We start from the raw sequence: 25,262 nt of genomic DNA, 5'->3' as shown, positions 1-25,262 counted from the left end.
GTGAATCTTTGAAAACCAAAGAGAAAGAGAATATTCTTAAGCCTCCGGGGTTAAAAGGTACATACCTTCAAAAGAGCAATGAAGAGGTGACAGTCAGAGGACAATGGAATGGTATCCACAAATTGCTAAAAGAAAAAGTTATAACTGACAACCTAGAATTCTATACCTGGTGAAAATATTTTCCAACAATGAAGACAAAATAAAGTTATTTCCAGATGTGCTGGTTTGCATCTGTGGTGAATCCCAGAAAAACCGTGACTGTCAATCCTCATTCAATATTGCTGGCTCACTCAGTATTTTTGATTGTTCACATGGAGATGTGACCCACCTAATTGTGGGTGGTAATGTTTGATTAGATCACTTCCATGGAGATGTGACTCCACCCATTCCAGGTGGGTCTTGATTAGTTTACTGGAATCCTTTAAAAGAGGAAACATTTTGGAGAGAGTCCCTTTTTAGAGCCACAAAAATGACGAGAGCCAGAGCCCACGCCGTCAAAGACATTTGAAGATGAGGAAGGAATACGTCCCTGGGGGAGCTTCATGAACAAGAAGCCTGGAGAGAAAGCTAGGAGATGTAGTGTTCTCCCCTGTGCCTTTGCAGTTGAGAGAGAGACCCTGAACGTCATCGGCCTTTCCTGAATGAAGGTAACCTCTTGTTGGTGCCTTAATTTGGGCATTTTTTACAGGCTTGCTTTAATTGGTACATTTTTATGACATAAGAAGTGTAAACTAGCAACTTAATAAAGTCCCCTTTTTAAAAGCCATTCTGTTTCTGGCATACTGCATTCCGGCAGCTAGCAAACTAGAACACCTGACAAACAGGAACCAAGAGAATTCAGTGCCTGCACTAAAATAAATACAAAAGGGAGTTCTTCAGTGAGAAGTAAAATGATCTCAATTGGGAAAAAGGATTCATAGGAAGGAGAAAAGAGCGATAGAAGGGTAAATATGGTGGTAGGTCTAAAAGAATATTGATTTTGCAAGATAATAATGTAATGTGAAGTTTGAAATAGTTATAGACTCAAAATGCATCACAACAGAATGGGTTGTTCTCCTCCCCACATCAGCCTCCCTCCTTCCCCATCTTCTCTCCCTCCTTTCTCCCTTCACCTTTCCTTTTTCTTTCTTTCTCTGTCTCTCATTCTCTATTTCTCTTTTTCATCTCTCCTTCCTTCCCTAAAAATAAAAAACTAAAAAACATCAAGTAAAATTAAAAAGTCAGTGTCTCCGTAACACTAGCCCCATTAAAAAATAAAAATAAAATAAAGTAACACAGAAAGCAGGAAAGGAGTAAATGGAGTTAAAGTATTCTGTGTTTCTAACTCTAAGGACTTATGAAAGCACTACTTTATGTTACATTTTCAAATCTATTCTAGGGCAATCTCCAAAATAATAACAAAATAATGTAAAAGTTAATGATATAGATGGGATAATGAAAAATATTTTATTCATCTAAAAGAGGGCAAGAAAAGTTAAAACGAACATAAAATCAGTAAGAAAAATTAAAAACAAAGAGTAAATAGTAAAGAGAGTAGATATAAACTGAAATATATTAGCAAAAGAACTAAAACTTCTAATAAAATGTAAATAAACTAGACACTCTATTAAAAGGCATGTGTGTGAGACTAGGTTTTCAAAATATGCTACTTATAAGAGACTCACTAAAATATTAGGTTGAACCATAGGAAAGTACCAGTATTTAGCCATTTTTTGACTTATAAAAATAGCAGTTTCCTATGGTTCAACCTGAAATGAGGACATGGTAAGGCTGAAAGTAAAATGATGGGAAAATATGCTGTTCAAATAGCAGCCAAAGGAAAGCTGTTGTCACCATACTAATATCGGACAAAGTAAACTTTAAAGCACAAAACATTCCTGATGTCAAAGAGAGCCACTCATAACAGTAAAGTGCCAACCCATCAGGGAGATACAAGCCTTCTAAATTTGTGTGTCCCAAATGACAAACTTCAAAATATATGAGACAAAAACGAGCAGAATTAACAGTAGAAATAGATAAAATCACAATCATCTCTTGGTAACTGATAGAACAAGCAACAAAACGAAAATCTGTAAGGATATAGAACAGTGCAATTAACAAAATTCACCTAACTGGCATTCACAGAGTCTGCTTCTAATATCAATGAAAGACACATTTATTTCAAGTGCACGTGAAATGATTATTGACATTGACCACGTGTTGGCCGATAAAGCAAATCTCAACAAATTTCAAATGGTGGAAATGATTCAAAATATGTTCTTTGACCACAGTGGACAAGATCTAGGAATCAATAATGAAAAAAATAAACAATTCCCAAAGGTTTGGAAATTGAGTATGAACACGTCAAATAATAAATGGATAAAAAAAAACCCAATAGAAATTAGAAAATAATACGATAGATCGAACCTATGCAGCTAAAAGCTATATGTAGAGAGAAATGTATGATTTTAAATTCATATATAAGAAAAGAAGAATGGCTGAAAATCAGTTATTGAATCATCCATCTCAAGAAATTAGAAAAAGAATTTTTGCATCTTCTCTTTGTGCCTGAGAAGATGGCTGTACAGCCACCCAAGTCGGTGCTGTTTGTACGTCTATATTGCCAAAGAAAACTTCACCACAGTTGGTTATATACTGTGTATGGCTGAAAGCAGTCTGAGACATTTGAATAGTAGAGGAAGTGAAGTTAAAAACTGCAAAGCAAAAATTGAACTACTTGGGAGCTATGATGCACAAAAACAATTTATCATTGAAGATCTCTGTTAGGAGAATGACTCCCACTTGAGGCTATGTACCAGCAGTGTCCTCAGTGCTGCAAAGCACTTTTTGAGAAGTCACAGTAAAGCTACATCCATCTACTGCTGAAGGCCAACAGTGATATACAACTTTACAATGATGTTCTAGCTTTTCAATCAGTGTGTTAAAAGTGTAGTATTTCCCAGCTCAAGGCCACAATTTTTCTTCAATTGGCTTGTTGTTTATCTTAAAAAATAACTGTAGATGGAAATCAACGTTGTATTTGGCAGAAGAATTAATAAAAAATCTTTTAGTCAGACAGTTTATGGGGTTCGTTAAATGTCCTTAAACAAATTGGACTTCTTGTCATGACCCAATTACAAAAATAGTGAAACAAAACAGTAGAACCAAAGTAAAATGTTTGTTTGTGCTTTGTAACAATCATTTCTTTCCAATGTTTAGCCTTAAGGTACTATCCAATGACAGCTAGCCTTCTAATATGCTTAATTATGATCTTAATAAATAATTAAAATATCACGTTCAGGCCCAAGTCAATATCTGAGCCCACTGAGACTTTTAAATAATCTACCTCTTTAAGTCCATATGTACAACTTGATGGCCAAAAGTTCTCTGTTCAACTCTACCACCTCTCTCTCTACCTCAGGGCCTTTGATTGAATTGCATTCCCCTAGTCATAGGAGTTCACAACCTTGATTGGAAGTATTTTGATTCACACATACCCAGAGTGCACACTTATATGTTAAAAGGATAGGAACAAGAATCATTTATGATATAAGTCTTTAGAATTATTCTTGATTTTTGTTTACCTAGTTTATTTCATGAGTAGGTCAACTTTTTCTCCCATTTGGACCACTTTGCCTCTGAAAATTTAATTATATCCAGAAAGGACATGGTATGCTGTTTCATTATATGCTCACTTTGACAAATGTGTCTGCTTTTTATGCACATATAACCCAAATGTCAAATATTATATATTGGCTTAGATGGGAAAAAATATTTTAAAAAGCAGGAGAAACAGAATTCTATTATGTTGAATTCCTTAAATAATATGTTCAGTGTTCTTCTATCAGTGTTTCATTTGCAGGAGAATATAAATAATTTCTGTGGACTTTGAGATAACTGTAATTTCAAATTCATTTGAAAATATATTAGAAAAAGTTGTTGTGCCAGTCTGTATCTCTTGTGTACCCAGAAAAGCCATGTCCTTTAATCCTCATTCAATATTGCTGGGTGATATCTTTTTTATCGTTTCCATGGAGATGTGGCCCACCCAATTGTGGGTGGTAACTTTTAATTAGATGGTTTCCATGGAGATGCATCTCTACCCATTCAAGGTGGGGTTGCTCACCGGAGCCTTTTAAGAGGCAACCATTTTGGAAAAAGCCTTAGAGCCGACACACCTAGAGACCTTTGGAGATGGAGAAGGAAAATGCCTCTAGGGAGTTTCATGAAACAAGAGACCAGGAGAGAAAGCTAGCAGACTTCACCATGTGTCCTTATAGCTGAGAGAGAAATTCTGACCTTTATTGGCTTTTCTTGAGTGACAGTAACCTCTTGCTGGTGCCTTAATTTGAACATCTTTATAGTCTTGCCTTAATTTGGACATTTTCATGGCCTTAAACTGTAATCTTGCAACTTAATAAATTCCCCTTTTTAAAAGCCATTCTGTTTCTGGTATATCGCATTCCGGCAGCAAACTAGAACAATTGTTTTCAGAATAAACTGGGGAATATAAAAATACAATTGAAGGTGCATAAGTGGTTCAGTGGAAGAATGCTCACCTGCCATGCAGGAGACCCAGGTTTGATTCCCGGACCATGCACTCCCTTAAAAAAAACAAAACAAAACCAGTGATGACACTTTGTTCTACAACTAATTGTTGTGATGTGCTTTGAAATTTATTGTTTAGTGTATATGTTATTTTTCACAAAAAAGAAAAAAAAGTCAGTTGTGATGATAAAAAATGCACTTTGAAATTTATCACATTTTTGTATATATGTTATATTTTACAATAAAAAATGTTTAAAAATGCAATTGAGATATAAAAAACAATAGCAAATTATACCCAATGTAATAGAAGGGATGAAATAGCCAATATTAATGAAATAGAATCTACGCAATAAAAAAAAAAATCAACAAAGCCAAAAATTGGCTCTTTGAAATACTAATGAAATTAATAAGCTCTAGAAAGACTCATCAAGAAATAAAGAGGGAGAGTACAAGTAATCAATGTCAGGAATGAAAGGTGAATATTTGAAATGAATTATACAGGCATATAGCAGAGTGTTTAACAGTGGAGCCTCAAAGTCCCTTGAGAGACTGGAGAAAGAATAAGAAACTATTAAACTTTCCCACCTGGGAACCCCTGATACTCTCTCAAACACTAGAACTCCCAAGTTAATAGGCCAAGCCCTTGATCTTGAGACTTGCTCTTAGGAAATTTATTTCTGTAGCAGAGAAGCTGAGCCTACCAATAGTTATGCCTAGGAGTTACTTCAGAAAACCTCTGTTGTTGCTCAAATGTGGACTCTCTTTCTCTAAGCCCAACTTTGTAAGGAAAATCATTACCCTCCCCCCATGGGACATGGCATCCAGGTGTGAAAGTCTCCCTGGTAATGCGGGAGAAGACGCCCAGGGACGAGCCTGGCGCTGGTACTATGGGATTGACAATGCCATCCTGACCAAAAGGGGGGAAAAGAAATGTAACAAAATAAGGTATTAGTGGCTAAGAGAGTTCAAATAGAGTTGAGAGGCTGTTCTGGAGGCTACTCTTATGCAAGCTTCAGCTAGGTATTGCTAAGTACCATGGTTTACCAACCCCCAACCAACATCATTCCTGTTAGCTCTTAAGATCAGTCGGGGCTCTATCTGAGCTCCTACAAAAGTTGCATTCACTAAGTTTACTTTTCAGAAACCTAAAACCTTCAGATGGTTCCTAGGCCAGAGAAGTCCTGAACCACAGAGGATCCAGTCTCTCCAAGAACATCAACCAGTTCCATTCCCCAATCCTCTCTTGTCAGTACCCTTTCTTAACATGAAAAAGTTGTGTTCTAGTTTGCTAGCTGCCGGAATGCAACACACCAGAGATGGATTGGCTTTTAATAAAAGGGGATTTATTTCATTAGTTCTTCAGAGGAAAGGCAGCTAACTTTCAACTGAGGTTCTTGCTTACATGGAATGGCTCAGGGTGATCTCTGCTGGCCTTCTCTCCAGGCTTCTGGGTTCCAACAACTTTCCCTGGGGTGATTTCTTTCTGCACCTCCAAAGGCCTGGGCTGAGCTGTGAGTGTTGAGATGAGGTATGCTGAGCTTCTTGGGCTGTGCTACGTTGCGCTCTCTCATTTAAGCACCAGCCACTTAAATCAAACATCATTCATTGCAGCAGGCATGCCTCCTAGCCGACTGCAGATGTAACGAGCAACAGGTGAGGTTCGTGTACCATTGGCTCATGTCCACAGCAACAGAACTAGGTGCCTTCACTTGGTCAAGTTGACAACTGAATCTAACTACCAGAATGGGCATAACTCATATATCTCTAAACGTTGCGAGAAAGATCAAGGGAGAAGGAGGAATTATAACAGAGAAATCAGGATTTAACAGATGAGTATGACCGCTGAATCATTGTATTGGTATTTCTTTTTAGTCTCCAGTGTCTTGGAGCAGCTGGAAGAAAAAACCTGAAATTGTGAAACTGTAACCCATTGGCATTGACATCTGTTCTATAATTATTTGTTAAAACGTACTTTGAAATTTATGGCTTTTTTGTATAGATGTTTTATTTTACAATAAAAATGTTAAAAAAAAAAAAAGAGCAAAACCTCTAAAACCAGACCACCTAAACCTTTCAGGTTTAAAATACAATAAATAATATAGAATTATACTACATGACACTTCTGGAAAATTTTTGGCCATTGTCTTTTCAAGGGTGGCTTTTGTCCCTTTACTCTTTCTTGTCCTTGAGGGATTCCGGTCACACCTTTCATGGCTGTGCTCGTGTGCATTTGTACACTTTCTGAAGAGTCGGCTGTCCCAGGCCTTTGTCTGTCCAGGCCATTGTCTCTGCAGGCTACTGGGACTGGGTTTCTCGGGGGCTCCCTCTGCAGGGGTGTTTGGAGACAGCTCTGGCCTTGGGTGACCATATTAGCAGCAGCAGCAGCAGCAGTTCTGCTGTCATGACAGCCCCCTCAGCCCTCCCAGCCCTCTAGCCCCCTTCCCCTCATTCCCCCCACAGGCACAGACCTTAGTCAGGGGCTCTCAAAGCCCAAAGCCCTGGGTGCCCTGCCTTTGCCTCCCCATAGCAGGCTCAGACCTGGAGCTGGAGAGCCAAGGAGGGTTGTTGGTTATCAGTGCAAAGGAAAGACGCCCAGCCCAGGCCCATCCCCCGAGGGGAGGTCATTCCAGGGCCCTGAACCACGGGTCTGAGGCCCCAGGTCCAGACTGAGAAAGCTCAGCGGGCACGACCTCTCCAAGGTTCACACTTAGAAAGAGGAGACCTCACTTTTGTTCAGCCATCCCCACTCCCGCCCCAGCGGGAACGAGCTGGAAGGGTCACCCCAGGAGTGGGGAGCCTCTGAACCCCTCGGCATGGGCATGGGCCACAAGTATGTTTTCCAAGCACAGCTGTGGCACGTGTCCAGAAAGTCCCTACTCTAGGGGAGACGGCAGGGCTTCAAGTAGAATTCCCTGGGCTCACCCCACTCCCCACGGGAACAGGAGACTGGACGCTGCTTTCTGGGAGCGAGGTGGGAGAATGCCCAGGGGAGGAGAGAGAAAAGGATGACAAGGGAATGGGGAAGGAGGACAAAATGGGGATGGAGTGGGCAGAACAGTAGGGAGGCAAAGAGGACAGAGAGAAAAGGAGAAAAGGGGAGAAGAGCTTGTTCCTACTTCCCTGACACCCACCTCTCATGTGCTGGCTAAAACTGATCTGTATTTTGTCAGGGATGTTGCCTAAAATCCTCAAACATGAAGCCCTAAGAGTGAGATTTCGAAACAGGGGCTCTCAGATGCAGAGGTGCAGGAGACTCCACTCAAGTCACAATTTGTAGGCCTCTAACTTCCCTGCCTGTGTTTAGGATTCATTCCAGAAAGCTGGAGCCCAACCCCTGGGCAGCTCAGAGCTAGAAACGGGAGAACCTTTTCCACTGTGTTTATAAAAAATCATCTGCTCTTCAAAACACCTTCTTTTCAATGAGGAACTTGAAAAATCCAGAATCACTCCCAAGAAAACAGAGCCACTCCCCCCAAATAAAACTGCCCCCCCTCCGCAAGCCTGCGTTCTCTAGATCACAAAAGCTTCTTTCCTTCCCTTGGATCTCAAGCTGAGACACCCCCTCCTCCACTCCCATGGCTTTGTGAGGACACAGGCAGTTTAAGGAGTATCATTGCAAAGTTGGGTCGGCCAAATGGATAATAAATCACGGTCCAACATGTATGGTTTGGCTCGGCGCCATTCTGGGAAAGGGGAATCGGGCAGAGGAATCTGCCCCCGTGGCTTTTCCAAGGCCGCAGTACTGGGCTTTGTCCTCAGACTCGGGAACTTAAGGCCACCTGTGACCTGAGCAGCAAAACCACCCCACACCAGGCCTCAGCTGCCTGAGAGAGAGATGGAGTGGACAGTCCCTCCCGGCCGGGTTGGAGAGGCCAGGCTACCAGCTGCAAAACAGACAGCTCGACACAGGTCCTCGGGCCAGCAAAGGGAAGGTTGCCTTCCAAGTGGAAAGCAGTCAAAAATATGTTGGAATTTGCCTCTAGAGTCATGGAATTTTTTTTTTAAATGTCCTTTTCAAACACATCCTTAGAAAAAATATTTAAAGGCAGGGGAAATTACTCAGGGCCTCTGCGCAGCCGTCGCCTTCCAGAGATTTCCTCCAGTGAGGGAAGTAAAAATAGAACCTGCGAGGGTTTGAAAACGCGAGGCAAACAGAGTTCGTATTTAAGACCCCAACTGGGCACGGCCACCCAAACAGGCAGAAAGGAGCTAATTATTTCCATTGCTGGGGAGGGAAACTGCGGCAATCCCCCGCGGCCCCTGGCGACAGCCGGAACACTGGAGAAAGCCCCAGGGGGCTGGGAGGAGAGGTCTTTCCAGGGACAGGCCCTGAGAATAAGCATCATTACTGTCCTAATTCTGTCACTGAGGAGGGGCAACGAAAGCAGGAAAAGAGAAATGGGAGAAAATCCATTTTGAAGATATTAAAAATCTCTTCCACTTATGCAGCAATTTGACCTTTTCAATATATTCTTCCACTCATTTGATCCTCAGCTACCCCCAGGCCGTGGGCTCAGTAAGAGATTTCATTTTCTGCAAATAAGAATGCTGGATAAGTTCAAACTCACACAAAGCTGTCGTCTGCAGGCCACAAAAGGTCCAGAAATCAGGAGGTCTGACCCCTGACCTGGCGAGGTTTCAGTGCCACTTAGTGGTTTTGCCCGGGCTTTGGAGTCAGGCAGGTTTGTGGTTAAATCTTGTCCCAGCCACTTACTGGCAAGTCACTTCTACTCCCTGAGCCTCAGTTTCCTCTGGCTTTTTTTGTTTGTTTTAATCAAGAAATAGAAAATATATACAAAAAAGCAATACAGTTCAAAGCACACTGCAACAATGAATTGTAGAACAGATTTCAGAGTCTAGTATGGGTTACAGTTCCACAATTTTAGGTTTCTCCTCCTAGCTACTCCAAGGGAGACTAAAAGAAATATCAATATAATGACTCAGTAGTCATACTCATTTGTTACATCTTACCTTCTCTGTTATAACTCCTCCTTCTTCTTTGATCCTTCTCCCAATCTTTAGGGGTATCTGGGCTGTGGCCATTATAACTTTCGTATGTTTGAAGAGGCTGTCAATAACATGGGGTAGGGAGATGGAACTATCTGATGTTCTGGAGAGGCTGGCCCCTCTGGGTTTCAGGGCTTATCTGGTCCAGGGACCCATCTGGGGGTTGTAGGTTCTGGTAAGTTACCTTACTGCATGGAGCCTTTGCAGAAGCTCAGATAGAGTCCTAGGTGTTCTTTAGGTTGGCAGGAATGGTTTTGGTTGGGGGTTGGCAAACCATGACAATTAGCAATAGCTAGCTGAAGCTACCATAAGAGTTGCCTCCAGAGTTGCTTTTCGGCTCTATTTGAATGCTTTCAGCTACCGATACCTCAAACCTCCATTTTTAAAGTCTGTCATGAGGATAGCATGAAATGATGTGTATGAAGGACTCTGCACAGTGCCTGGCAAGTAGGAAGCTAAATGATCCAATATGGTTATGCTGTGACGCCAACAGCAGGAGAATATTTCTGGAGGAGAGAAGGATGAGGTGTCCAGTGTTCAGGCACCAGTCCCGAAATAGGAGTCACGTGATTGCTGAGTCACGTGACTTTGGGTGAGTCATGTGATCCTCAGTTCTCAGTCTCTACATCTGTATAATAGGGATGACAACACATTGTGCCGCCAAGCGATGCTATGGGCTCCCCATCCCTTTTCCTCTTTCTGGGTTCCCAGTAGAACTACAGCTCCCTCACAGTTCGACTGGGGACCCCGCAACTGAGTTCCTCCCAGCAGGATGGAAGCAGTGGAGAGGGAACATATTTCAGACTTGTTCCTTACAAACATGCTCCTGATCCCACAGCCCTATTTTTTCCTTCTGTGGAGAAAAAGACGGTAGAGCTACAAGATGGAGGCAGCCTGGGTCCCTGAGTCCCTGAAGAGACAAAGCCACCATGCCATATTGATGTCTGAGGGGAGGGAGGAGAAAGCCTCTGCTGGGAGTGGCCACTGAGATCGGAAGGATTAGGTGTTGTTTTAGCACAGCCCATCTTATCCTGACTAAATACCGCCCCTGCTCATTTCCTAGGTTCTGAGGAGCAAATGGAATCTTGTCTGTGGACGGGCTTTGTAAATGTGGATGGGCTAGGGTGCAGTGCCGGGAATACCTGGCTCCCACAAGTGGTTCTCCTGGGCTCTTTAGCATGAAATGCCAATATTGAAGAAAGCTGCCATCTGGTGAGCAGGTGCTGTGTGCAAATCCCCAGGTGACACTCAGGAGGGCACCTGAGTAACGACCTGGGAACCACGCAGCCGTGAGGTGACGCCCCACACCTGATTTTCAGTGCCACTTCCCACAATTGACTTGCCCTCTTTGTGCCCCAGTATCCTCATCTGCACAAAGCTGGAGGGTTTAAAGGTTGGGTTAAATGGGAAGCTTAGCTCATAATTACGTTCCTCAAATATTGTCAGTGTTTGGCTGTTACTGGTGTTTCCTTTTGCAGAGCCTGCTTACCCCCAGACACATATCTAAGAGGAAGCTGAGCCAGGAATTGAGGCGTGTGCGGCTCCAGAACCAGTACTTGTCCCTCTGTGCTTGCAGCAGCACATGCCCCATGCCCCCGTGAGGCTCCAGGAGAGGACAAACCTCCTCCACCCTCCTCTCTATCACCACCACACCTGCTTTATAATAGCAGCTGACTGTTTCCACAATAATTTCCAACATTTTTTTTTCTTGCTCATCCTCACGGATGTGCTGATTCACAATTTACAAACAAGAAAACTGGAGTTGGGAGAGGGCAGGTGACTTCCCCAAGATCATCCGTTCTGTGGCGGGAGATACAGCAGCCCCCACTGGGTAGCACGTGGGGGCACCTTCAGGCTTGGGCCCCACGGCCCACCCGTCTCTTTCCGGGATGGTGCCTGGCTCTGGGTGAGTTGGGCAGAGCTGACTCCCAGCAGTGCTGTGGTGCTGTGTTGGGGAGCAAAGGGACAGGACCCCCAGGGCTTGGAAGGGAGGCGCTGTGAGGCGGGCAGGGCCCAAGTTGCTCGGAAGGATCTGCCGAGAGCACAGCTATACAGATGGCCGGAGCAGAGGCTACCAGGCCCAGGGGACAGGCATGGAGCACTCTGCTGGGCCTCGGGTACCAAGGGCTGCTCGTGGGGACCAGGCCGGAGCCGGGCCCACCTGGACTGCTCTCTGCTCCATGGCTCCACCCACCCACTGACTCCCAGCTTCACCACGGACACATCTCAGCCCGGGCCAGGCTCAAACCAGACGCAGGCTGACTCCAAGCCGCAGTCACAGGCTGACCATTGGCCCAGTCACTGACTCATCCCTAATTACACTTACGAGACCAACCCTGTACACGAGCCGTGCGTAAATATTGACCCCAACCCTCAAAGACTGCCCCTAACTCCCATGAATGACCCACTCGCTGACCACAGGCTGACCTCTAACCCCAGCCCCAGACTGGCTTATTCCACCCTGGCCAGCCTAGCCTTAGAGCAGCCAGATCTTGGGTTTGTGCCGTTGGTCATATAAGTAAGTAGAGGGTGCAGGGGGGCGGCCCAGTGCACCTCACTTTCGCTCCTAGCAGGGTCAGGACGGGGTCCTGGGTCATGTCTGCAAACACCCGTGATGGGCTGCAATTTGCACATCATTTCCATTTTGTAGTAATCGGCCCCTTCCTTGTATTACCATGTTCCGTCAATTCCAAGAAGCACGTTTTCCCCACATTTTAATATTTCTGAACTCAGGATGTGTCTGTCATCCAGGGAGCCTCACGAGTTGCCTTTGGCCAGGTGGCTGTCATGATATAGTTTACACATATGAGCTCGGCCAGGGATGTGCACACCGTGCGTTGTTCTGTACTGTTGGTACCACGTATGTTCAGTTTAATTACTCTTTGAAGTCTCTTAAAAAAAGCAAACAAAGAGGGACAACAGCAGCAACTATGATTCCGCATTGAAGCAAAAATCTGCACACACAAAGCCACAGAAGAGCATAGCAGATGTCAATGTGATATTAGTGGAGGAAATTGGAAGAATGAACATACATTTCCTAATTTGTTTCACAGTCACTACCAAATGCTTTACAAGATGCTAGAAAGGAAGACACCCACGTGTAGCTGAAGCTGGTTTGTGTTTTGTTATGGAGCTACCCGCCAAAGCGTTGCTTATCTCATGCCAGGTGATGTTACCGAAAGCAAGAGAAATTGCCAACTCCCCCCGCCCTCCGAATGGATGAACGTATGTTGGCCAAGGCATAGCCTTTGGGCACAGTGCCTGCCCCCAAGGGCATGTGGGCCTTCAGGGACAGTCATTGCTTTGCAATAAAACACACCATTATTAATATTTTTCGTCCATGTAGAGCTACGGATAGAATCTAGGAAAACCTGAATTTTATCACTCTTTCATTGTTTCGGTTTTTCCTCTGAACTGTTTGTGTCTTTTTGCTGCCTTTGACTGTTTTCCATAAGTACTGACAAATAATAGCTGGAAAAGGGGCCTCAAATAATCTCTAAACCATGTAGTCCATTTTAGAGACCCAGACCCAGAGAAGGGAAGTGACTTCCCCAAGGTCACACAGCAGTAAGTGGCAGAACCTGGCTTGAACCTGACTCTGAGTCCCTGGCTCCTGCCCTGAGCCCCCTGCCCAGCGTTGGGTTTTGCTGCAAAAGGAGGCTGCTCCCAGGGGGCGCTGCTGCCTGTTTGGTGACTCATGCTTCTTTCGGTCAATATCTCTGTTAGCAGTCCTGGTGAACTCGCTCTGATAAACTAGGGACAGGCTCAAAACCCATGTAGAACCACAACCCTGAGGGGCCTTATTTTATTCTTGGAGGAGAAGCTTGATTTGAGGAAAACACGTGGTGAGATGAGCTCAGCCAACTTCTTTAGGCCTGGGTAGCACTAAAAAGAAATTTTAGGCCTGGGATCATCCTAAAAGAAATCCTAATAGAAAGCAATAAACCTGCCTAACTCTTTTTATGAGGCCATTGTAACCTTGCTTTCAAAACTCTGTAGACAGTACAAGGAAAGGAAATTACAGACTATTTTACTTATTACCATAGTTGTTAAAATCCCTTACAAAATATGAGCATATGGAATTCAATAAAGTGCTTTTAAAATAACGTGTTGTGATTAGATTAGTCAGGATTCTACAGGGAAAGAGAACCAACAGGATATATATATAGTGAGACTTATTATAAGAATTGCTTCACGTGACCGTGGGAATTGGCAAGTCTGAATTCTATAGGCTAGAGAATTCAAGTCTGAATTCTCCCCAGGCTACGCAATGGGAGCTCTGATGACAATTTCAGTGAATTCCCCGGGAGAAACTGGGGTAGGGATGGAAATTATTCTTTCTGACTGCTGAGATCATCAGCTCTCCCTTTACGTCCTTCTACTGATTAAATGTGACTTCTCTCCTTGCTGAAGGTAATCTCCTTTGTTGATTGGCGATGTAATCAGCCGCAGATGCAATCATCTGACTAATGATTTAAATCCATGGACTATCCTCAGAGTAACAATCAGGTCAGTGCTTGCCGGACCAAACAACTGGACACCGTAACCTAGTCAGGTTTACACGTGAACTTAACCATCACAATGATTATGGAGGGCTTTTCTGAAGAGTGTAAAGATGGTTGAGTATCAGGAAATCTTACTACATTAATGCAATGAAAAAACACAAGTATCTCAAGATATGCTTTAAAAAGTATTTGAAAAGCTTAGCCTCTCCTTATGATAAAAATTTTCAGATACTAGAAATAGAAGGAAACTTCTTTAACTTGATAATGACTCTCTACTAAATCCTACAGGAAACGAACAAACAAAAAATCATTTAGATACACATCTCCCATATTCAGGTATAAGATAGGGATGCCTGCCATGACTATTATTGTGCAACTTAGTATTGGTCAATGCAATAAGATAAGAAAAAGAAATGAGGATTATAAGATAACTGTTGCAATGGAAGAGTTAAAACTATCACTTGTAGATAATCTGATTGTCTACAAATAAAAATGTACAATCAACAGACAATCTAAAAGAACTAACAAATATATACTTCCTCAAGATGGCAGGATATAAAATCAATTTACAGAATTCATAAGTTTTCCTCTAAATTAGAAGTAATCAACTGGAAAATATAGTAAAAAAATAAGCTTCTCTTCACCATAGCAACAGATCAGAAAATCATTTAGGAATTAATCAAGTGAAGAATTAACTAGACATTTGTGGACCAAGTTGCAAAAATGTATGACAAAGGTAAACACCCACTGGATGCGAAAGGTAAATCTGTAAAGCCTAAAGGATATCTTTTGACTGTGGGGTAGGGACTGATTTGCTAGACAAGGTTCCAAATGCACAGATCTTAAAAGGGGAAAGTTTTTATCCATTTACTTCAAAATTAGCAATTTTTATTTAATAAAGGGTATAATATCCAAAGTTAAATGGATGATAAACTGGGAAAAATCACTTGCAGTGACTAACACTGACTAAGTCTAGAAAGATACTTAAGGAGCTTCTGCATAGCAACAAGTTAAGACACTAACCAATTCCAGGTGAGACATTGGCAAAGAAGATAAATAAGCAATTCATGGAAGAAATATACCAAATGACTAAGAAGGATGTGAAGGAATTGCCGAGTCCATGGCCCTCAGAGAAGTGCAAAGTTAAACAATTATCACATGTCCCCTTATCCCCATAGAGCGGCAAGACTTGGAAGGATATACCAACCATTGTTGGAGAAATGGAGCCACAGGAGCCATCGTGCACTGCTAGTGAGAGTACAAACAGGAGCATCTTTCCCGAGAGCAACAGGCAACACTTAGTGAATAAACTAACAGACCAACAATCCACCTCTGGGTGCACCATCCAGGGAAATGCTCTCACAGGTCCATGATGAGTGAGGATGTTCATTCAGGAATGTCAGCAGCTACAGAACATCGGCGGCAGTCTTACTGTTGAACTTAGATGGACGGATGCATCAAATGTGGTCCATGTATACTGTGGAATCCCATGTAATAGGCAGGTGCAACCCACTGGATGTACACATAGCAATAGTCATAGGTTCTCTAAAATTTAGTGTTGCGTGGCAAAAGTAAGAAAGCGTGAGAGCAAAGGCACAATAACATTTATGAAAATTTAAAACATAGACAGCCCATAAAGGCATGGTATGTTTTCTCAAGACATGCCCATAGATATAGGGCATATATTAAATCTATTGCAGTGAGGGAGGGGAGCTGGAATAAGATGGGGAGGTGAATGCAAAAAGTAAAACAAGACAGGGGCAGTATTAGTTTTCTATTGCTGCTGTAACAAATTATCACAGATTTAGTGGCTTAGAACACATTGATTTATTAGCTTATAGTTCTGGAGGTTTGAAATCCAAAATGAGTCTCACTGGGTTAAAGTTCAGTTGTCAGCTCTTTCTGGAGGCTCCAGGGAGAATTGGTCTCCTTGCCTTTGCCAGTTTCTAGTCTACAGGCCGCCTGCATTCCTTGGCTCGTGACCCGTTCCTCCATCTTCAAAGTCAAAAGCATAGCGCTGTCACATCTCCTTCACCGAGGCTGCCTCCCTCATCACATCACCGTCCATCTCTGACTCTGACCCTTCTGCCCCCTCTTACAAGGACCCTTGTGGTTACACTGGGCCCACTTGGAAAATCCCAGATAACCTCCCCATCTCAGAATCCTTCACTTAATCACATCTGCAAAGTCCCTTTTGCTGTGAAAGGCAACATATTGGCAGGTCCTGGGGGTTAGGATGTGGATACCTTAGGGGGGCATTATTAAGCCTACCCCAGGGGTCTCTTATTTTAATGGCTGGATGATGGCAGGATGCCCTGAAGTGAAGAGAATCCTTTCGTCTCTCTGTAATTCGGGTTTTAAAGAACAGTGCTCTGAAGAAGTGTGATGTGCTGGGAGAGTATGTCTCTGGGTCTGTGTCCCTCTTGGAAGGTTCAGGATGGCTTTTCTAAGGGTGTGACATTTGAGCAGGTCTCTTGTGGACGTGAACCCCTGCAGCAGGGTTGGGTGTGTGACAAAGAGGTGGGTCGGGAGGTTGCTGGGTGCGAGCCTCTCTCAAGGCTCTCTGCTCCCACAGCTCTCTGCTCCCAGCCGGGCTGCCAAGGTGGGATCACTTGCTCCCGGGGCCCTCTCAGCAGCTGGAGGGGGGCCCTTCCTAGTCGAGCTGCTTCTCCTCCCTCCCGTCTTCCATGGGCTCTTTGGCAGAAGGTAACTTTCTTCATCCTTTTTCCTGTGTTCTCAACTTCTCCTCCTTCTTCTGTTGACCATGCAGCTTGTTCACATCATTCCTATTTTCAAAATGAGCAAACAACCCTCTCTTCCATTCCTCATTCTACTCCACCGTCTATGAATGCTCTCTCCTCTTCTCTCTCTGGCCCAAATTCTGGAAAGAGTTGTCCACACTCACGGTGCTTACCCCCATACTCCCCACTGCAGGCTGGCTTTTGCCCCCTCCCCCTTGTAATAAAACAGCTTTGCCCAAGATTGCCAATGGCCCCATTGTCGATAAAGTCTGGGGGGTATATTTCTTTTCTCATCTTGCTTGACTTCACAACAGCATTTGACACTGCTGGCCCTCTCCATCTTTTCAAATACTCCTTGTGTGGCTTCCTTGAAACCTCTTCCTGTGGTTTCCCTCCTCTCTCCCTGGCCACTGTTTCCTTTTAGTCTCCTCTGCAAGCTTATTTTCCTCTTATCATTCCTTCAAATTTGATATTTCTCAGGGTTCTGTCCCAAGCCATTTTCTCATCTCTCTCTTTGGGAGCATCTCCATGGCTTCCATTTCTCTTTCTATGAGAAAGATTTCCAAATCTGCATCTGCAGGCAAGTTCTCCAGGGATCTCAGGACCATAGATCACCAACATTCCATTTTCATGCCCCTCAGGGATCCCAAACTCATGGTGACAGAAATGCTATCATCTCTTCCTCCAACCACCCTGTGGCCATATCCCAAACCCTGGGGTGGTTCTTGCCTCCCCCTCTCTCCCTGTTCCCTACATTTAACCAGGCACCAAGTCTCCTCTATTCTTCCTCCTAAATGGTTTAGGAATGATCTAATTTTCTCCATCTGCCCTGCTGCTTTTCTAACCCAATTTACCGTCATCTCTTGACCAGACCATTAACGTTAGTCTCCTAACAACCCTCTTGATTCAGTGACAATGGCCATCATCTATTGAGCATTTACTCTGTGGCAGGCCCCATGTTAGGTCCATTGTCCACCTGCAGTCTCAGGAGCTTTTGCAAATGCAAAATGGACCATGTTACTCCTGACAGTTAGAATGAAGTCTGAATTCTTTACATGACACAATTCTAAGTTCATGAGAAAGAGAGATGAAAAGCAAATTTGCAAATGAGCTGATGCAATAATTGCAGCTTATGATAAGTTATAAATAAAAGACACAGGGTGATGAGATAGAGTAACGAGGGACCACTTTCCTAGTGTGGCCATGAACAGCCTTCTGAGGAGGTGACAGATACACTGAGGCCTAAAAAGTAAGTGGAGGAAGCCATCAGGGGAGAGAAGGAGAAAAAGCGGAGGCAATCACAGAGAGGTAGGAAGAGAGGGAGGGCATACAGCTGCCGACTAGTGAAAACCATAGCTTTTGTTCAGTATTCCTAGTTCCAGGCTTCCGATGCCATGAGAGCCAGCCTCCCTTTCTGCATTTGGGTTCCATGTGCTGCCTTTGTATCTCTCAACCCCTCCGCACCCCCATGCCAATCACCATCACCAATCTTTTTATTTGAGTTAATTTGAGAAACTCTGTTTCTACAAACAAAATGGCCTTGATTAGAACATCATCATTTAGGTCTCAGCTTAAGTGTCACTTCTTCCAAGAAGCCTTCCGTGATGTGCCTAGTCTGGGTTGGGTACACTTTTTCACAGACTCCATAGCACAGGCAGCACTTGTCATACTGTATTGCCACCATCTCCCCCACTAGAATGTAAACTCTGGAGAGCAGGACCATGGCCATCCAGCTCACCATCACATCCCCAGGGCTGGCACCTCATACACAAAACATTTCTGGAATGAATGAACGTTGACTTGATGAGTAAATGAGACCCTGTACCTACTGTACCTGCTTGCTCTTTCTTGCCTTACGTCACCTGCTGGGTTGGATTGTTCATTCCTGGTGTATCTGCCAGATACCACCCGCCTACAGGGGTGGACAGTAATGGTCACGGCATCTAATTTTTGTGACTTCAGACTGGTCCTGCCTAGCAGCCACCCAGGGGCAGTTGGCAAGTATGAGCACTGTGCAGTTGTCCCCTAACCCACCCTTGGAGGCTGCAGCCAGCGCTGTACACCCTGTTAGTCCACCTCATGTGGCTCCAATGATCCCACTGCATAGGCTCACCATCCCAAGGGGAGGGCAAATGGAGTAGCCAGCACCCTGAAAACCTCCTCTGCCTCCTGATCCAAGAGATTCTTCACCCAGACTCAGAGGTGGGGCAGGCAGGAGGGGGTGGCAAAGAAAAGTAGGGAAAAACAAATTCCCTCTAGCTGGATCTAATTTAGAAGCTGTGAGTTACTCTCACTGATGTCATCTGTGGGGGTGAAAACCAAGGGGCATCCAGCCTGGCCCCACGTTAACTGCTCATTAGGTTTGTAAAAGGGGACTTGGAACTCTTTCCATGACACTGTAACTGTGAGTGTGGACAACCATAGGAAGGAGCTGATATTTCTCTTGCTCTAGAAGTATTACTCCCCTCAAATTACTGGTGCTGAGGGGGTGGCTGAACTAAATTATATGTAAAGAAAATACAGGTATCACAGGGCCCTCGAACCAAAGGAGCACAAACTCCTGCAATTAATTGGCACACCAACAGTGGACACTTACAGTCACATGATCTCACTGATCAATTTCTCAACGTCTGTGTGGGTGGGAGAGCAGAATTGTATGCAGGCAGCTTTGAGAGCAGAGAGGCAAGTGGCTTTCTTAGAACTCACCCCAAAGTCAAAGGCGAAACTGAACTGTCTCCCAGCTGCCGTGGTCGCAGCAGCAAGAATTGGTTTCTCATCCATCCAGTAGAACTCCAGGCCCTGGCGACCCCCTGGAAGGTGGAAGAGGACTCAGTAGGCCTGGCTGGGACAGCCGGGATGCAGAGGATGCTGGGTGTCGGAAGTCAGAGGGCCACTGCACACAGGAGATGGAGGGCCAGCCTTGGAGCCTGCAAATGTCATTACCCAGAAAAGACGTGTCTGGCCGTCCGGACGCGCCAAGCCTTTTGATGAAAACCAACCTGCTAAGGCTTCAGGAATTTGCTGGCTGGCTCTGGAGCAGTCTCTCCCTCTACTTCTCTGGGGATGGAGTTTCCACTAGAACCAAGCCAAATGTGGGGCAGCCAGAGATGAAAGAGAGACGGTTCAAGGAGAGTGAGCTAGGAGGGGGGTGGGACAAAACCTCCGCGGCCTGGCAAGGGCTCCAGGGCCTTGGAGTGGACTTAACATCGACCTGAAGCGGGCAAGTAAAAATCCACTGGCGATATGCAGAAACCCCAAATTCGGTGGGGAAGAACGAGGAGGAAAGGTGCACGAAGACGTTAAAGGTGAGAACCGGGGCCTGTGAGCAGCGAGGATGGCAAAAGGTTTCCAGAAAGCCGTCGTGCGTTTTCCTTCCTCTAAGGACTTTGCTCTGTGCTTCTCCTGCTCTGAGAAAGCTCAAAAGCGTCCCCCTCCACGATGACATCTGTCCTTTCTCCAGAACCTCCCCGCCGGCCGGTGCAAAGCCTCGGGAGCGAGCAGGATGGTTTCCGGACAGCACCTCCCACGGGGTTTTATCCACCGCCCAGTAAACACTTGACCAGCCCCATGGCAGAGTCTCAAGGGTAAGCCCACTTTCTTCTCAAACCTGCAGCTTCTGTTTGTTCTCATCCCCCCAAAACCCATCCCCTCATCTGCTCAGAGCAGAATCGCACTCCTCACCCCAGTCCTGCCAAAAGCCTCAGTACCCTTCAGTGTGCTCTGTGATCTAGTCAGGTTAGTACAATCGCCGTCTCTCTGGTGTGTGTCCAGTTAGACAGAACCACTGCCGACCCCAGTTCACAGTCCTAAGGTCTCCCTGACTTTGAATTGCCCTCCCCTTCCCCGTCCCCATTTCCTGACTCCAAACCCTCCTGGGGGGCTGTGGTCACCCCCTCCCACAACCCACCTCCCGCACCCACACACTGCATGCTATCCTGCTTCCTGCTGGGTTGGTCAGTGGGAATGAAAAAGCATAGCCAAAGTGATGGTGTGTCACTCCCAGATTTGGTTATGAGACGCTATAGCCTCTGCTTTTGCAACTTCTCTCTTGGTCTCTGTCTCCCTTTTCTCTCTCTCTCATCACTCGCTCTGGCGGAAGCTGTGTCAGCCTGATGGAGAGGCCCACGTGGTGGGGAAATGGAGCCTCCTGCCAAGAGCCACGTGAGTGAGATTGGGAGTGGATCTTCCAGATGCGGACAAGCCTTCAGATGACTGCTGTCCAGCTGACAGCTTGACTGCAACCGCTAGAGAGAATAAATTTGGGGTAATTTGTTACACAGCATTAGGTAACTGATACAGGGGCCCTTGATTGGATGGGGGAGCTCACGCCTCAGCCGCTGCCTGTATCCAGCGATGGCAGCAGGCAGGGAGAGGAGACTTTACACAATCACAGGACTGCCTGAGAGGGAAGAAGGAGCCTCAGGGTCAGGCCTGTTTCTACCTAAAACCGCTGTCACCTCTGCAAGGGCATGCCCCAGCTGAGTAGGTGGGGCCTTTTCCTGGATGGGGCCAAGCTTCCCATCACATCTCTGTGGCTAAAGAACCCCTGTCACATGCTCAATAAATTGTAGCTGTTACTGTAAGTGACTGTGCCATGGTCTTGGCTCTGACCCCACTGGAGATGTCCTTTGGTAGGAAGGTGTCAGGTCTTGTAGATTTCAAAGGTCCAGCTGTTGAGAACACGCTGTGGGGGTGTGGCTGGCATGAGCTGAGCAGGGCAGGTATTAGATGCACAGGGCACTGCAGGTCGGGACAGTGAGCCTGTCTTCCAAGTTAGCAATGGGTGAGGGAAGGGAAGGCTGGGGTCGCCCACCTACGGGCAGGCCCACCAGGCCGCTGAGCACTGCAGAGGAGCTCACCCCAGTGCTTACCTGGTACCGTGAGGATCCTAACAGATACACTGCCTGGATCCATAGCTGTCCGTTGTCATGGGTGAAGGGGGCTAGGGGCTGTGGCCAAATAGAGATAGGGCCAAGTCTCTATTTGGCCACAGTCAAATACCAAATAGAGAGAGTATCTGGCCGTATGGATGGTTCTAGCAGTTCTATCTAATTGTCCAGCCTTAGAAAATATTCCCTACCACGCACCATGCAGGGAGGACCCTCTCAGATGCAAGTGGCAGAAACCCAGCTAGATATTGCTAGTTAATATTGATAACAGCCAAAGCTTATTAGTGCTTGCATTTGCTTTCTATTAATCAACTCACTCATCCTCATGCAACTCAATACCTGGGACCTGCACCTTGACTGAAGGGATCGTTCCCAAACCAAAGTTATATAGAACTAGAAAGAGGTAGGTGCATTCTTATCCTAATTTTGCAGATGAGGAGTATGAGGTAGAGGGAGGACTCACCCGAGATCCCCTTGTTGGTAAGCGGTAGAGCCGTGATGTATCCTAGGCAGGCTGCCTCCAAAGTGAAAATTGCAAAAGATCCCTCCTTCAGGTACGGTTGCATCCAGAAGCTCAAATAGCATCTCTGTACCCCTGTGCCCTCGCCATCTCGCAGCCTGGCTCATGGGTTGGCCTTACACTCAGCCAGACCTCTGCATGTGGTGGCCACTGGCAGCTCACGATGTGCTCCATCCCACCGCTCCAACACAGGTCTCAGAAGTGAGTCTCGCTGGCCTAACTGGGGTCAGGTGCTCACCTCCCAGCCACCCTCTGCGACCCAGGGGATCCAGTGCTCTAACGGGCAGGGCTGGGTCATAGAACCAGGCGGGGAATCAGAATCCCAGAAGCCTGTGGACTGAGAAAGCGGAGTGGGGAGCAGGTGCTGCACAGGCAAACACAGCCAGTATATCTAAAACAGATTTACTGCTAATGGTTTTCCATGGTAGGCAGGAAATGGGGTCTTATGACTCCATTAAGAAAGTTCTGGAGACACACACACACAGACACACACACACACACACCACCAACACAACCCAACACACAGGTTGCCACCAACTTAACACAAGGACTGTTTCCACTTTTGCTTACTACCTTCCAGGTCTTCTCCTCCCACGTCCGAGGGTTTTTAAAACTCAGTCACAGAGACTTGCACAGTTCTCCTGCCTGCTCGGAAGGCCTTAAAAGACAAGGGGAGAGCGTGGGGGTGGTGGGGCTGATTCTTCTCATAAAAGATGCGAAGGATTCCTGTCACTCTGGGCCTCTGTCTGCAATCCTGTTGTTTTCTGGGTGGATTTTGATTGGTTGGTTATTTTTATTCTTGACATTGGAATCCTGTCCTGTGGCTGTGTGGGAATGAGGGTGGGCTTTCTGGGGTGCTGGGTGCATGAGACCAGTCTGTCCCAGGCAGGAGCGCTGGCCCTGCCTCTCCTCGGCTCCTCGGCCCTCCACCCTGTGCCTCACAGACAAGTTTTTGCGGGAGGCGGGAGAGGCCCTTGCACCTGGGCGCATTCCGGGGCGGGGCGGGGGGGGGGGGGGGGTGGTCCGCCAGGAATCCCTGTGCAGATGGCAGCTGCTCACCCTAGGCCAGGCTCCTGGCAGCGCCTTTTACACATGCCCTTTCTCTGAAGTCTCATAATAGCCCTCTGAAATGGGCTCTATTATTCCTCTACCTCACCCTTGAGGAAGCTGTGGTACAGTTCCCTTAAACGGTCATGCAGTTAGGGGAACAAGATCCCTGATTCAAACTGCAGCAGGCAGACCCCATGCCCACAACCACTTCGAGAGGAGACAGCAGAGGTTACAGGGCACCGATTCTGGACCCAGACTGTTCAGAGTTAAATCCAGGCTTTGCCGCTTACTGGCTGTGTGGCTTTGAGCAGGTTACTTAATGTCTCTGTGCCTTAGCTTCCTCATCCATAAAGTGAGATCACTTTAGTACCTACTTCATAAGTAAGGTTGTTATGAAGGTATATAAGTTTATGCCCATAAAATGCTTAGACTCTGACAGGCACATAGTGTGTACTCAGTAAATGTAGCCATTCTTTTTACACTGAGGCAAAAGTCTTGAAAGAAGAGTGGGGCTTCACCAAGAGGACTAAGTGTCCAGTCCAGACAGGAAGGTCACTGGGCTTGGTACCGGGTTGGAGGTGCAGGAAGACAGGTAGACCCAGATGCAACAGGGACATAACAGGTATGTACAGTCAACTCTCAAACAAAGCAGACCACAGTTCGTTCTAACACTTCTTATAACGGGGTGGTCCCAGACAGAGGTGTAATTGCTGAATTCTAAGTGGAAATCTAGAAAGGCTTCAAGGAAGAGGCAGCTTTAGATTGGACTTGAACAGAGGCCGAGACCACGTGGGCAGATGAGGAGACATTTTAAGCAAAATGGTAAGGGGAGTGTGAGGTCCTGGGATGTGACTGGAAGGTCAGTGCCAGCACTGAGGAGGGGGAGGCGAAGAAGGAGAGCGCAGGAAGGATCCAGGGTGCCTGGCAGGGGCCCCCAGGAACTCAGGGAAGGGTTTAGTCGGGGAGGTGGCCTGCCTGGTGGCAGTGCAGCGTGCTTCTGACACCCCCCCCCCGTGGCCTGGGGCTCCCCTCCCCAGCTCTGCATGCTCAGGGCCGTGGCAGTCACAGGCCCCTCCACCGCCTCCTGGGTGGGCCGCACTGCTTGGCACAGGACCCCCGCCCACGCAGACCCCAGGAGGGACAGTGCTGGCTTCTCGCAGACATGATGCCTCTAGCAGATCCCTTCCCCGAACAAAGCCGGCATTTAGGGCTCACCGGGCGGTCTATGACTCGGGAGAGATTTTCCTGGAGAGCAGAAGCCCCTTTCTGTCCTGTCTGAAAGCCATCGGGGCTTTTGGAAAGGGTCTGGGCGATGGCATTTTGCCCTGAAAAACACTGCAAAGACCAGGAACGGAAAAGAATTCCGGTGAAGTCATTTGTCCCTCCCAAGAGCTGTTGAGGGCCCTGACGGGATTCCCAGGTTTCAGAAATTTGGGAAGACCTCGGGAAGTGGCAATTTCAAGTCAGAAACATCTGCGCCCAGGGGCCTGGGGGGCCTCACACTGGCCCAGGCGCCCCCCCTGAGGAACGGGGCAGGTGAGGTAGCCGAGCCTAAGGCCCTCCTTACGCGGATGCTCTTCCCTCTTCTGAAATCCCTTCAGGCCAACAAGGGGAGGGCATGGGGGGGCCTCCAGCCGCCTCCACTCTCCTTGCTAAAGAACCCGAGGCTATCCCTCGGGCTCCAAGGCCCAGACTTAGGGCCCCAGACTGTGCCATGCCCCCCCACCACCCTGCACTACCCAAGAATCCCAGGTCAACCAGAGAAACGGTGACCTCTAGCGGGTCTGGCCCTCCCCAGGGGATGCCCCAGGCTTTCACTACCTCCTGCCGCACAGCGTGTCTTGAAGGGCTCCAGGAAGCCCTTTTCCTGTCCCAAGTTATTCCTGCAACCTGCCACGGGCCTGCCTTGAGGGCCGAGGGGCTTTCATGGTCAGAGTCATAGCTCAGGCTCAGGTATTGTGTCTCCAGAAGGTTCGTCTTGCAAGGTAGACAGGTAATGCCAGAGACGGGGAAGAGGCCTGGG

The 25,262-nt window shown here is 46.4% G+C and overlaps 1 long non-coding RNA gene across 1 annotated transcript in view; it reads left to right on the top strand.

Annotated features, from left to right (window-relative positions):
• The window catches only part of LOC143655212 (uncharacterized), a 35,912-nt gene extending 14,579 nt beyond the window's left edge, over positions 1 to 21,333 (top strand). The window contains exons 2-3 of the long non-coding RNA XR_013162112.1: positions 20,241 to 20,364; positions 20,880 to 21,333. This is a non-coding gene — a long non-coding RNA (uncharacterized LOC143655212). The remainder of the gene's footprint in view (positions 1 to 20,240; positions 20,365 to 20,879) is intronic.
• The last annotated feature ends 3,929 nt before the right edge of the window (positions 21,334 to 25,262 follow it).

The sequence above is a fragment of the Tamandua tetradactyla genome, chromosome 14 (genome assembly GCF_023851605.1).
Source record: "Tamandua tetradactyla isolate mTamTet1 chromosome 14, mTamTet1.pri, whole genome shotgun sequence".
Lineage (NCBI taxonomy): Eukaryota > Metazoa > Chordata > Mammalia > Pilosa > Myrmecophagidae > Tamandua > Tamandua tetradactyla.
The sequence above is the reverse complement of the archived record's forward strand: the minus strand, read 5'-3'. Positions and strand labels throughout refer to the sequence as shown.